Below are 15,137 nucleotides of genomic sequence, written 5' to 3'. Positions count from 1 at the left end.
CAGCAGCAGGAACAGCCACAGGAATACAGCAGCAGCAGGAACAGCCACAGGAATACAACAGCTGCAGGATTAGCCACAGGAATACAGCAGCAGCAGGAGCAGCCACAGGAATATAGCAGCAGCAGGAACAGCCACAGGAATAAAGCAGCAACAGGCAAAGTGACAGGAATACAGCAGAAGCAAGAACAGCCACAGGAATACAGCAGCAACAGGAACAGTGACAGGAATACAGCAGCAGCAGGAACAGCCACAGGAATACAGCAGTATCAGGAACAGCCAGAGGAATACAGCAGCAGTAGGAACAGCCATAGGAATACAGCAGCAGCAATAACATTGACAGGAATACAACAGCAGCAGGAGCAGCCACAGGAATACAGCAGCAGCAGGAACAGCCACAGGAAACCAGCAGCAGCAGGAAGGGCCAAAGGAATACAGCAGCAGCAGGAACAGACACGTGAATGCAGCAGCAGCTGGAGCTGGAATACAGCAGCAGCAGGAACACCTGCAGGATTACAACAGCAGCAGGAACAGCCACGGGAATATAGCAGCAGTTGGAATAGCAACAGGAATATAGCAGCAGCAGGAACAGTGACATAAATCCCACAGCAGCAGGAACAGCCACAGATAAATAGCAGCAGCAGGAACAGACACACAAATACAGCAGCAGCAGGAACAGCCACAGAAATGCAGCAGCAGCAGGAATAGCCACAGGAATTCAGCAGCAGCAGGAACAGCCACAAATATGCAGCAGCAGCAGGAACAGCCACAGGAATGCAGCAGCAGCAGGGACAGCCACAAGAATACAGCTGCAGGAGCAGGAACAGCCACACGAATACAACAGCAGAAGGACCAGCCACAGGAATACAGCAGCAGCAGGAACAGCCACAGGAATTCAGCAGCAGCAGGAACAGCTACAGGAATACAGCAGCAGAAGGATCAGCCACAGATATGCAGCAGCAGCAGGAACAGCCACAGGAATACAGCAGCAACAGCAGGAACAGCCACAGGATTACAACAGCAGCAGGATCAACCACAGGAATTCAGCAGCAGCAGGAACAGCTACAGGAATACAGCAGCAGAAGGATCAGCCACAGATATGAAGCAGCAGCAGGAACAGCCACAGGAATACAGCAGCAACAGCAGGAACAGCCACAGGATTACAACAGCAGCAGGATCAGCCACAGGAATTTAGCAGCCATTGGAATAGCAAATGCAATATAACAGCAGCAGGAACAGTGACAGAAACCCCACAGCAGCAGGAACAGCCACAGATATGCAGCCGCAACAGAAACAGCCACAGGAATACAGCAGCAGCAGCACCAGCAACAGGAATACAAGAGCAGCAGGAACAGTGACAGGAATCCAGCAGCAGCAGGAACAACCACAGGAATAAAGCAGCACCAGGAAAAGCCACAGGAATACAGGACTATCAGGAACAGCCACAGGAACACAGCAGCAGCAGAAACAGCCACACGAATACAGCAGCAGCAGGAAGACCCCCAGAAATGCAGCAGCAGCAGGAACAGTGACAGGAATACAGCAGCAGCAGGAACAGCCACAGGAATACAGTAGCAGCAGAAACTGCCACAGGAATACAGCAGCATCAGGATCAGCCAAAGATATGCAGCAGCAGCAGGAACAGCCACAGGAATACCGCAGTATCAGGAACAGCCAGAGGAATACAGCAGCAGTAGGAACAGCCACAGGAATACAGCAGCAACAGGAACATTGAAAGGAATACAGCAGCAGGAGGAACAGCCACAGGAATACAGCAGCAGCAGGAACAGCCACAGGAATACAGCAGTATCAGGAACAGCCAGAGGAATACAGCAGCAGCAGGAACAGCCACAGGAATACAGCAGCAACAGGAACAGTGACAGGAACACAGCAGCAGCAGGAACAGCCACAGGAATACAGCAGCAGCAGGAACAGCCACAAGAATACAGCAGCAGCAGAAACCGCCAGATGATTAGACCAACTTTGGGAACAGCAACAGGAATATAGCAGCAGCAGGAACAGCCACAGAAATCCCACATCAGCACGAACAGCAACAAACATGCAGTAGCAGCAGGAACAGCCACTGCAATACAGCAGCAGCTGCAACAGCCACAAGAATACAGCAGCAGCAGGAACAGACACTCAAATAAAGCAGCAGCAGGAACACCAACAGGAATGCAGCAGCAGCAGGAACAGCCAAAGGAATTCAGCAGCAGCAGGAACAGTCATAGGAATACAGTAGCAGCAGAAACTGCCACAGGAATACAGCAGCAGCAGGATCAGCCACAGAAATGCAGCAGCAGCACGAACAGCCATAGGAATACAGCAGCAGCCGCATGAACAGCCAAAGTTTTACCGCAGCAATAGCAATAGCCATGGGAATACAGCAGCAGTGGGAACAGCAACAGGAATATAGCAGCAGCAGGAATATCGACAGAAATCCCACAGCAGCAGGAACAGCAACTGAAATCCCACAGCAGCAGGAACAGCCACAGATAAATAGCAGCAGCAGGAACAGCTACAGGAATACAGCAGCAGCAGCAACAACAACAGAAATAAAGCAGCAGTAGGAACAGTGACACGAATACGGCAGCACCAGGAAAAGCCACAGGAATACAGCAGTATCAGGAACAGCCACAGGAACACAGCAGCAGCAGAAACAGCCACACGAATACAGCAGCAGCAGGAAGAGCCACAGAAATGCAGCAGCAGCAGGAACAGTGACAGGCATGCAGCAGCAGCAGGAACAACCACAGGAATACAGTAGCAGCAGAAACTGCCACAGGAATACAGCAGCAGCAGTTTCAGCCACAGATAAACAGGAGCAGCAGGAACAGCCAGAGGAATACAATAGCAGCAGGAATAGCCACAGGAAAACAGCAGGAGCAGGAGCAGCCACGGGAATATAGCAGCAGCAGGAAGAGCCACAGATATGCAGCAGCAGCAGGAACCGACACAGATATGCAGCAGCAGCAGGAACCGCCACAGGAATACAGCAGCAGCAGGAACAGCCATATGAATACAGCAGTATCAGGAACAGCCAGAGGAATACAGCAGCAGCAGGAACAGCCACAGAAATACAGCAGCAACAGGAACAGTGACAGGAATATACCAGCAGCAGGAACAGCCACCGGAATACAGCAGCAGCAGGAACAGCCACAGGAATACAGCAGCAGCAGGAACAGCCAAAGGAATACAGCAGCAGCAGGAACAAGCCACAGGAATACAGCAGCATCAGGAACAGCCACGGTAATACAGCAGCAGCAGGATCAGCCACAGGAATACAGCAGCAGCAGGAACAGCGAAAAGAATACAGCAGCAGCAGGAACAGCCAAAGGAATACAGCAGTAGCAGGAACAGCCACAGGAATACAGTAGCAGCAGAAACTGCCACAGGAATACAGCAGCGTCAGGATCAGCCAAAGATATGCAGCAGCAGCAGGAACAGCCACAGGAATACAGCAGTATCAGGAACAGCCAGAGGAATACAGCAGCAGTAGGAACAGCCACAGGAATACAGCAGCAACAGGAACATTGAAAGGAATACAGCAGCAGGAGGAACAGCCACAGGAATACAGCAGCAGCAGGAACAGCCACAGGAATACAGCAGTATCAGGAACAGCCAGAGGAATACAGCAGCAGCAGGAACAGCCACAGGAATACAGCAGCAACAGGAACAGTGACAGGAATACAGCAGCAGCAGGAACAGCCACAGGAATACAGCAGCAGCAGGAACAGCCACAAGAATACAGCAGCAGCAGAAACCGCCAGATGATTAGACCAACTTTGGGAACAGCAACAGGAATATAGCAGCAGCAGGAACAGCCACAGAAATCCCACATCAGCACGAACAGCAACAAACATGCAGTAGCAGCAGGAACAGCCACTGCAATACAGCAGCAGCTGCAACAGCCACAAGAATACAGCAGCAGCAGGAACAGACACTCAAATAAAGCAGCAGCAGGAACACCAACAGGAATGCAGCAGCAGCAGGAACAGCCAAAGGAATTCAGCAGCAGCAGGAACAGTCATAGGAATACAGTAGCAGCAGAAACTGCCACAGGAATACAGCAGCAGCAGGATCAGCCACAGAAATGCAGCAGCAGCACGAACAGCCATAGGAATACAGCAGCAGCCGCATGAACAGCCAAAGTTTTACCGCAGCAATAGGAATAGCCATGGGAATACAGCAGCAGTGGGAACAGCAACAGGAATATAGCAGCAGCAGGAATATCGACAGAAATCCCACAGCAGCAGGAACAGCAACTGAAATCCCACAGCAGCAGGAACAGCCACAGATAAATAGCAGCAGCAGGAACAGCTACAGGAATACAGCAGCAGCAGCAACAACAACAGAAATAAAGCAGCAGTAGGAACAGTGACACGAATACAGCAGCACCAGGAAAAGCCACAGGAATACAGCAGTGTCAGGAACAGCCACAGGAACACAGCAGCAGCAGAAACAGCCACACGAATACAGCAGCAGCAGGAAGAGCCACAGAAATGCAGCAGCAGCAGGAACAGTGACAGGCATGCAGCAGCAGCAGGAACAACCACAGGAATACAGTAGCAGCAGAAACTGCCACAGGAATACAGCAGCAGCAGTTTCAGCCACAGATAAACAGGAGCAGCAGGAACAGCCAGAGGAATACAATAGCAGCAGGAATAGCCACAGGAATACAGCAGGAGCAGGAGCAGCCACGGGAATATAGCAGCAGCAGGAAGAGCCACAGATATGCAGCAGCAGCAGGAACCGCCACAGATATGCAGCAGCAGCAGGAACCGCCACAGGAATACAGCAGCAGCAGGAACAGCCATATGAATACAGCAGTATCAGGAACAGCCAGAGGAATACAGCAGCAGCAGGAACAGCCACAGAAATACAGCAGCAACAGGAACAGTGACAGGAATATACCAGCAGCAGGAACAGCCACCGGAATACAGCAGCAGTAGGAACAGCCACAGGAATACAGCAGCAGCAGGAACAGCCAAAGGAATACAGCAGCAGCAGGAACAAGCCACAGGAATACAGCAGCATCAGGAACAGCCACAGGAATACAGCAGCAGCAGGATCAGCCACAGGAATACAGCAGCAGCAGGAACAGCGAAAAGAATACAGCAGCAGCAGGAACAGCCAAAGGTATACAGCAGTAGCAGGAACAGCCACAAGAATACAGCAGTAACAGGAACAGTGACAGGAATACAGCAGCAGCAGGAACAGCCACAGGAATACAGCAGCAGCAGGAACAGCCACAGGAATACAACAGCTGCAGGATTAGCCACAGGAATACAGCAGCAGCAGGAGCAGCCACAGGAATATAGCAGCAGCAGGAACAGCCACAGGAATAAAGCAGCAACAGGCAAAGTGACAGGAATACAGCAGAAGCAAGAACAGCCACAGGAATACAGCAGCAACAGGAACAGTGACAGGAATACAGCAGCAGCAGGAACAGCCACAGGAATACAGCAGTATCAGGAACAGCCAGAGGAATACAGCAGCAGTAGGAACAGCCATAGGAATACAGCAGCAGCAATAACATTGACAGGAATACAACAGCAGCAGGAGCAGCCACAGGAATACAGCAGCAGCAGGAACAGCCACAGGAAACCAGCAGCAGCAGGAAGGGCCAAAGGAATACAGCAGCAGCAGGAACAGACACGTGAATGCAGCAGCAGCTGGAGCTGGAATACAGCAGCAGCAGGAACACCTGCAGGATTACAACAGCAGCAGGAACAGCCACGGGAATATAGCAGCAGTTGGAATAGCAACAGGAATATAGCAGCAGCAGGAACAGTGACATAAATCCCACAGCAGCAGGAACAGCCACAGATAAATAGCAGCAGCAGGAACAGACACACAAATACAGCAGCAGCAGGAACAGCCACAGAAATGCAGCAGCAGCAGGAATAGCCACAGGAATTCAGCAGCAGCAGGAACAGCCACAAATATGCAGCAGCAGCAGGAACAGCCACAGGAATGCAGCAGCAGCAGGGACAGCCACAAGAATACAGCTGCAGGAGCAGGAACAGCCACACGAATACAACAGCAGAAGGACCAGCCACAGGAATACAGCAGCAGCAGGAACAGCCACAGGAATTCAGCAGCAGCAGGAACAGCTACAGGAATACAGCAGCAGAAGGATCAGCCACAGATATGCAGCAGCAGCAGGAACAGCCACAGGAATACAGCAGCAACAGCAGGAACAGCCACAGGATTACAACAGCAGCAGGATCAACCACAGGAATTCAGCAGCAGCAGGAACAGCTACAGGAATACAGCAGCAGAAGGATCAGCCACAGATATGAAGCAGCAGCAGGAACAGCCACAGGAATACAGCAGCAACAGCAGGAACAGCCACAGGATTACAACAGCAGCAGGATCAGCCACAGGAATTTAGCAGCCATTGGAATAGCAAATGCAATATAACAGCAGCAGGAACAGTGACAGAAACCCCACAGCAGCAGGAACAGCCACAGATATGCAGCCGCAACAGAAACAGCCACAGGAATACAGCAGCAGCAGCACCAGCAACAGGAATACAAGAGCAGCAGGAACAGTGACAGGAATCCAGCAGCAGCAGGAACAACCACAGGAATAAAGCAGCACCAGGAAAAGCCACAGGAATACAGGACTATCAGGAACAGCCACAGGAACACAGCAGCAGCAGAAACAGCCACACGAATACAGCAGCAGCAGGAAGACCCCCAGAAATGCAGCAGCAGCAGGAACTGTGACAGGAATACAGCAGCAGCAGGAACAGCCACAGGAATACAGTAGCAGCAGAAACTGCCACAGGAATACAGCAGCATCAGGATCAGCCAAAGATATGCAGCAGCAGCAGGAACAGCCACAGGAATACAGCAGTATCAGGAACAGCCAGAGGAATACAGCAGCAGTAGGAACAGCCACAGGAATACAGCAGCAACAGGAACATTGAAAGGAATACAGCAGCAGGAGGAACAGCCACAGGAATACAGCAGCAGCAGGAACAGCCACAGGAATACAGCAGTATCAGGAACAGCCAGAGGAATACAGCAGCAGCAGGAACAGCCACAGGAATACAGCAGCAACAGGAACAGTGACAGGAATACAGCAGCAGCAGGAACAGCCACAGGAATACAGCAGCAGCAGGAACAGCCACAAGAATACAGCAGCAGCAGAAACCGCCAGATGATTAGACCAACTTTGGGAACAGCAACAGGAATATAGCAGCAGCAGGAACAGCCACAGAAATCCCACATCAGCACGAACAGCAACAAACATGCAGTAGCAGCAGGAACAGCCACTGCAATACAGCAGCAGCTGCAACAGCCACAAGAATACAGCAGCAGCAGGAACAGACACTCAAATAAAGCAGCAGCAGGAACACCAACAGGAATGCAGCAGCAGCAGGAACAGCCAAAGGAATTCAGCAGCAGCAGGAACAGTCATAGGAATACAGTAGCAGCAGAAACTGCCACAGGAATACAGCAGCAGCAGGATCAGCCACAGAAATGCAGCAGCAGCACGAACAGCCATAGGAATACAGCAGCAGCCGCATGAACAGCCAAAGTTTTACCGCAGCAATAGCAATAGCCATGGGAATACAGCAGCAGTGGGAACAGCAACAGGAATATAGCAGCAGCAGGAATATCGACAGAAATCCCACAGCAGCAGGAACAGCAACTGAAATCCCACAGCAGCAGGAACAGCCACAGATAAATAGCAGCAGCAGGAACAGCTACAGGAATACAGCAGCAGCAGCAACAACAACAGAAATAAAGCAGCAGTAGGAACAGTGACACGAATACGGCAGCACCAGGAAAAGCCACAGGAATACAGCAGTATCAGGAACAGCCACAGGAACACAGCAGCAGCAGAAACAGCCACACGAATACAGCAGCAGCAGGAAGAGCCACAGAAATGCAGCAGCAGCAGGAACAGTGACAGGCATGCAGCAGCAGCAGGAACAACCACAGGAATACAGTAGCAGCAGAAACTGCCACAGGAATACAGCAGCAGCAGTTTCAGCCACAGATAAACAGGAGCAGCAGGAACAGCCAGAGGAATACAATAGCAGCAGGAATAGCCACAGGAAAACAGCAGGAGCAGGAGCAGCCACGGGAATATAGCAGCAGCAGGAAGAGCCACAGATATGCAGCAGCAGCAGGAACCGACACAGATATGCAGCAGCAGCAGGAACCGCCACAGGAATACAGCAGCAGCAGGAACAGCCATATGAATACAGCAGTATCAGGAACAGCCAGAGGAATACAGCAGCAGCAGGAACAGCCACAGAAATACAGCAGCAACAGGAACAGTGACAGGAATATACCAGCAGCAGGAACAGCCACCGGAATACAGCAGCAGCAGGAACAGCCACAGGAATACAGCAGCAGCAGGAACAGCCAAAGGAATACAGCAGCAGCAGGAACAAGCCACAGGAATACAGCAGCATCAGGAACAGCCACGGTAATACAGCAGCAGCAGGATCAGCCACAGGAATACAGCAGCAGCAGGAACAGCGAAAAGAATACAGCAGCAGCAGGAACAGCCAAAGGAATACAGCAGTAGCAGGAACAGCCACAAGAATACAGCAGTAACAGGAACAGTGACAGGAATACAGCAGCAGCAGGAACAGCCACAGGAATACAGCAGCAGCAGGAACAGCCACAGGAATACAACAGCTGCAGGATTAGCCACAGGAATACAGCAGCAGCAGGAGCAGCCACAGGAATATAGCAGCAGCAGGAACAGCCACAGGAATAAAGCAGCAACAGGCAAAGTGACAGGAATACAGCAGAAGCAAGAACAGCCACAGGAATACAGCAGCAACAGGAACAGTGACAGGAATACAGCAGCAGCAGGAACAGCCACAGGAATACAGCAGTATCAGGAACAGCCAGAGGAATACAGCAGCAGTAGGAACAGCCATAGGAATACAGCAGCAGCAATAACATTGACAGGAATACAACAGCAGCAGGAGCAGCCACAGGAATACAGCAGCAGCAGGAACAGCCACAGGAAACCAGCAGCAGCAGGAAGGGCCAAAGGAATACAGCAGCAGCAGGAACAGACACGTGAATGCAGCAGCAGCTGGAGCTGGAATACAGCAGCAGCAGGAACACCTGCAGGATTACAACAGCAGCAGGAACAGCCACGGGAATATAGCAGCAGTTGGAATAGCAACAGGAATATAGCAGCAGCAGGAACAGTGACATAAATCCCACAGCAGCAGGAACAGCCACAGATAAATAGCAGCAGCAGGAACAGACACACAAATACAGCAGCAGCAGGAACAGCCACAGAAATGCAGCAGCAGCAGGAATAGCCAAAGGAATTCAGCAGCAGCAGGAACAGCCACAAATATGCAGCAGCAGCAGGAACAGCCACAGGAATGCAGCAGCAGCAGGGACAGCCACAAGAATACAGCTGCAGGAGCAGGAACAGCCACACGAATACAACAGCAGAAGGACCAGCCACAGGAATACAGCAGCAGCAGGAACAGCCACAGGAATTCAGCAGCAGCAGGAACAGCTACAGGAATACAGCAGCAGAAGGATCAGCCACAGATATGCAGCAGCAGCAGGAACAGCCACAGGAATACAGCAGCAACAGCAGGAACAGCCACAGGATTACAACAGCAGCAGGATCAACCACAGGAATTCAGCAGCAGCAGGAACAGCTACAGGAATACAGCAGCAGAAGGATCAGCCACAGATATGAAGCAGCAGCAGGAACAGCCACAGGAATACAGCAGCAACAGCAGGAACAGCCACAGGATTACAACAGCAGCAGGATCAGCCACAGGAATTTAGCAGCCATTGGAATAGCAAATGCAATATAACAGCAGCAGGAACAGTGACAGAAACCCCACAGCAGCAGGAACAGCCACAGATATGCAGCCGCAACAGAAACAGCCACAGGAATACAGCAGCAGCAGCACCAGCAACAGGAATACAAGAGCAGCAGGAACAGTGACAGGAATCCAGCAGCAGCAGGAACAACCACAGGAATAAAGCAGCACCAGGAAAAGCCACAGGAATACAGGACTATCAGGAACAGCCACAGGAACACAGCAGCAGCAGAAACAGCCACACGAATACAGCAGCAGCAGGAAGACCCCCAGAAATGCAGCAGCAGCAGGAACAGTGACAGGAATACAGCAGCAGCAGGAACAGCCACAGGAATACAGTAGCAGCAGAAACTGCCACAGGAATACAGCAGCATCAGGATCAGCCAAAGATATGCAGCAGCAGCAGGAACAGCCACAGGAATACCGCAGTATCAGGAACAGCCAGAGGAATACAGCAGCAGTAGGAACAGCCACAGGAATACAGCAGCAACAGGAACATTGAAAGGAATACAGCAGCAGGAGGAACAGCCACAGGAATACAGCAGCAGCAGGAACAGCCACAGGAATACAGCAGTATCAGGAACAGCCAGAGGAATACAGCAGCAGCAGGAACAGCCACAGGAATACAGCAGCAACAGGAACAGTGACAGGAACACAGCAGCAGCAGGAACAGCCACAGGAATACAGCAGCAGCAGGAACAGCCACAAGAATACAGCAGCAGCAGAAACCGCCAGATGATTAGACCAACTTTGGGAACAGCAACAGGAATATAGCAGCAGCAGGAACAGCCACAGAAATCCCACATCAGCACGAACAGCAACAAACATGCAGTAGCAGCAGGAACAGCCACTGCAATACAGCAGCAGCTGCAACAGCCACAAGAATACAGCAGCAGCAGGAACAGACACTCAAATAAAGCAGCAGCAGGAACACCAACAGGAATGCAGCAGCAGCAGGAACAGCCAAAGGAATTCAGCAGCAGCAGGAACAGTCATAGGAATACAGTAGCAGCAGAAACTGCCACAGGAATACAGCAGCAGCAGGATCAGCCACAGAAATGCAGCAGCAGCACGAACAGCCATAGGAATACAGCAGCAGCCGCATGAACAGCCAAAGTTTTACCGCAGCAATAGGAATAGCCATGGGAATACAGCAGCAGTGGGAACAGCAACAGGAATATAGCAGCAGCAGGAATATCGACAGAAATCCCACAGCAGCAGGAACAGCAACTGAAATCCCACAGCAGCAGGAACAGCCACAGATAAATAGCAGCAGCAGGAACAGCTACAGGAATACAGCAGCAGCAGCAACAACAACAGAAATAAAGCAGCAGTAGGAACAGTGACACGAATACAGCAGCACCAGGAAAAGCCACAGGAATACAGCAGTATCAGGAACAGCCACAGGAACACAGCAGCAGCAGAAACAGCCACACGAATACAGCAGCAGCAGGAAGAGCCACAGAAATGCAGCAGCAGCAGGAACAGTGACAGGCATGCAGCAGCAGCAGGAACAACCACAGGAATACAGTAGCAGCAGAAACTGCCACAGGAATACAGCAGCAGCAGTTTCAGCCACAGATAAGCAGGAGCAGCAGGAACAGCCACAGGAATACAATAGCAGCAGGAATAGCCACAGGAATACAGCAGGAGCAGGAGCAGCCACGGGAATATAGCAGCAGCAGGAAGAGCCACAGATATGCAGCAGCAGCAGGAACCGACACAGATATGCAGCAGCAGCAGGAACCGCCACAGGAATACAGCAGCAGCAGGAACAGCCATAGCAATACAGCAGTATCAGGAACAGCCAGAGGAATACAGCAGCAGCAGGAACAGCCACAGAAATACAGCAGCAACAGGAACAGTGACAGGAATATACCAGCAGCAGGAACAGCCACCGGAATACAGCAGCAGCAGGAACAGCCACAGGAATACAGCAGCAGCAGGAACAGCCAAAGGAATACAGCAGCAGCAGGAACAAGCCACAGGAATACAGCAGCATCAGGAACAGCCACAGGAATACAGCAGCAGCAGGATCAGCCACAGGAATACAGCAGCAGCAGGAACAGCGAAAAGAATACAGCAGCAGCAGGAACAGCCAAAGGAATACAGCAGTAGCAGGAACAGCCACAAGAATACAGCAGTAACAGGAACAGTGACAGGAATACAGCAGCAGCAGGAACAGCCACAGGAATACAGCAGCAGCAGGAACAGCCACAGGAATACAACAGCTGCAGGATTAGCCACAGGAATACGGCAGCAGCAGGAGCAGCCACAGGAATATAGCAGCAGCAGGAACAGCCACAGGAATAAAGCAGCAACAGGAACAGTGACAGGAATACAGCAGAAGCAAGAACAGCCACAGGAATACAGCAGCAACAGGAACAGTGACAGGAATACAGCAGCAGCAGGAACAGCCACAGGAATACAACAGCAGCAGGAATAGACACAGGCATACAGCAGCAGATGCAGGAAAAGCCACGGGAATACAGCTGTAGCAAGAACAGCCATAGATATGCAGCAGCAGCACTAACATTCACAGGAATAGAACAGCAGCAGAAACAGCCAGTGGATTACAGCAGCAGTGGGAACAGCAACAGGAATATAGCAGCAGCAGGAACACCAACAGAAATCCCACATCAGCACAAACAGCCACAGACATGCAGTAGCAGCAGGAACAGGCAACGGAATACAGCAGCAGCAGAAACAGCAACAGGAATAAAGCAGCAGCAGGAAGAGCCACAGAAATGCAGCAGCAGCAGTAACAGTGACAGGAATACAGCAGCAGCAGGAACAGCCACAGGAATACAGCAGTATCAGGAACAGCCAGAGGAATACAGCAGCAGTAGGAACAGCCATAGGAATACAGCAGCAACAGGAACATTGACAGGAATACAACAGCAGCAGGAGCAGCCACAGGAATACAGCAGCAGCAGGAACAGCCACAGGAAACCAGCAGCAGCAGGAAGGGCCAAAGGAATACAGCAGCAGCAGGAACAGCCACGTGAATGCAGCAGCAGCAGGAACAACTGCAGGATTACAACAGCAGCAGGAACACCTGCAGGATTACAACAGCAGCAGGAACAGCCACGGGAATATAGCAGCAGTTGGAATAGCAACAGGAATATAGCAGCAGCAGGAACAGCGACAGGAATCCCACAGCAGCAGGAACAGCCGCAGATAAATAGCAGCAGCAGGAACAGACACACAAATACAGCAGCAGCAGGAACAGCCACAGGAATGCAGCAGCAGCAGGAATAGCCAAAGGAATTCAGCAGCAGCAGGAACAGCCACAAATATGCAGCAGCAGCAGGAACAGCCACAGGAATGCAGCAGCAGCAGGGACAGCCACAAGAATACAGCTGCAGGAGCTGGAACAGCCACACGAATACAACAGCAGAAGGACCAGCCACAGGAATACAGCAGCAGCAGGAACAGCCACAGGAATTCAGCAGCAGCAGGAACAGCTACAGGAATACAGCAGCAGAAGGATCAGCCACAGATATGCAGCAGCAGCAGGAACAGCCACAGGAATACAGCAGCAACAGCAGGAACAGCCACAGGATTACAACAGCAGCAGGATCAGCCACAGGAATTTAGCAGCCATGGGAATGGCAAATGCAATATAACAGCAGCAGGAACAGCGAAAGAAACCCCACAGCAGCAGGAACAGCCACAGATATGCAGCAGCAACAGGAACAGCCACAGGAATACAGCAGCAGCAGCACCAGCAACAGGAATACAAGAGCAGCAGTAACAGTGACAGGAATCCAGCAGCAGCAGGAACAACCACAGGAATACAGCAGCACCAGGAAAAGCCACAGGAATACAGGACTATCAGGAACAGCCACAGGAACACAGCAGCAGCAGAAACAGCCACACGAATACAGCAGCAGCAGGAAGAGCCACAGAAATGCAGCAGCAGCAGGAACAGTGACAGGAATACAGCAGCAGCAGGAACAGCCACAGGAATAGAATAGCAGCAGAAACTGCCACAGGAATACAGCAGCATCAGGATCAGCCAAAGATATGCAGCAGCAGCAGGAACAGCCACAGGAATACAGCAGTATCAGGAACAGCCAGAGGAATACAGCAGCAGTAGGAACAGCCACAGGAATACAGCAGCAACAGGAACATTGAAAGGAATACAGCAGCAGGAGGAACAGCCACAGGAATACAGCAGCAGCAGGAACAGCCACAGGAATACTGCAGTATCAGGAACAGCCAGAGGAATACAGCAGCAGCAGGAACAGCCACAGGAATACAGCAGCAACAGGAACAGTGACAGGAATACAGCAGCAGCAGGAACAGCCACAGGAATAGAGCAGCAGCAGGAACAGCCACAAGATTACAGCAGCAGCAGAAACCGCCAGATGATTAGACCAGCTTTGGGAACAGCAACAGGAATATAGCAGCAGCAGTAACAGCCACAGAAATCCCACATCAGCACGAACAGCAACAAACATGCAGTAGCAGCAGGAACAGCCACTGCAATACAGCAGCAGCTGCAACAGCCACAAGAATACAGCAGCAGCAGGATCAGCCACAGGAATACAGCAGCAGCAGGAACAGCGAAAAGAATACAGCAGCAGCAGGAACAGCCAAAGGAATACAGCAGTAGCAGGAACAGCCACAAGAATACAGCAGTAACAGGAACAGTGACAGGAATACAGCAGCAGCAGGAACAGCCACAGGAATACAGCAGCAGCAGGAACAGCCACAGGAATACAACAGCTGCAGGATTAGCCACAGGAATACAGCAGCAGCAGGAGCAGCCACAGGAATATAGCAGCAGCAGGAACAGCCACAGGAATAAAGCAGCAACAGGCAAAGTGACAGGAATACAGCAGAAGCAAGAACAGCCACAGGAATACAGCAGCAACAGGAACAGTGACAGGAATACAGCAGCAGCAGGAACAGCCACAGGAATACAGCAGTATCAGGAACAGCCAGAGGAATACAGCAGCAGTAGGAACAGCCATAGGAATACAGCAGCAGCAATAACATTGACAGGAATACAACAGCAGCAGGAGCAGCCACAGGAATACAGCAGCAGCAGGAACAGCCACAGGAAACCAGCAGCAGCAGGAAGGGCCAAAGGAATACAGCAGCAGCAGGAACAGACACGTGAATGCAGCAGCAGCTGGAGCTGGAATACAGCAGCAGCAGGAACACCTGCAGGATTACAACAGCAGCAGGAACAGCCACGGGAATATAGCAGCAGTTGGAATAGCAACAGGAATATAGCAGCAGCAGGAACAGTGACATAAATCCCACAGCAGCAGGAACAGCCGCAGATAAATAG

This window comes from Carcharodon carcharias, chromosome 12 (genome assembly GCF_017639515.1).
Source record: "Carcharodon carcharias isolate sCarCar2 chromosome 12, sCarCar2.pri, whole genome shotgun sequence".
Lineage (NCBI taxonomy): Eukaryota > Metazoa > Chordata > Chondrichthyes > Lamniformes > Lamnidae > Carcharodon > Carcharodon carcharias.
This window is presented reverse-complemented; position numbering follows the sequence as displayed.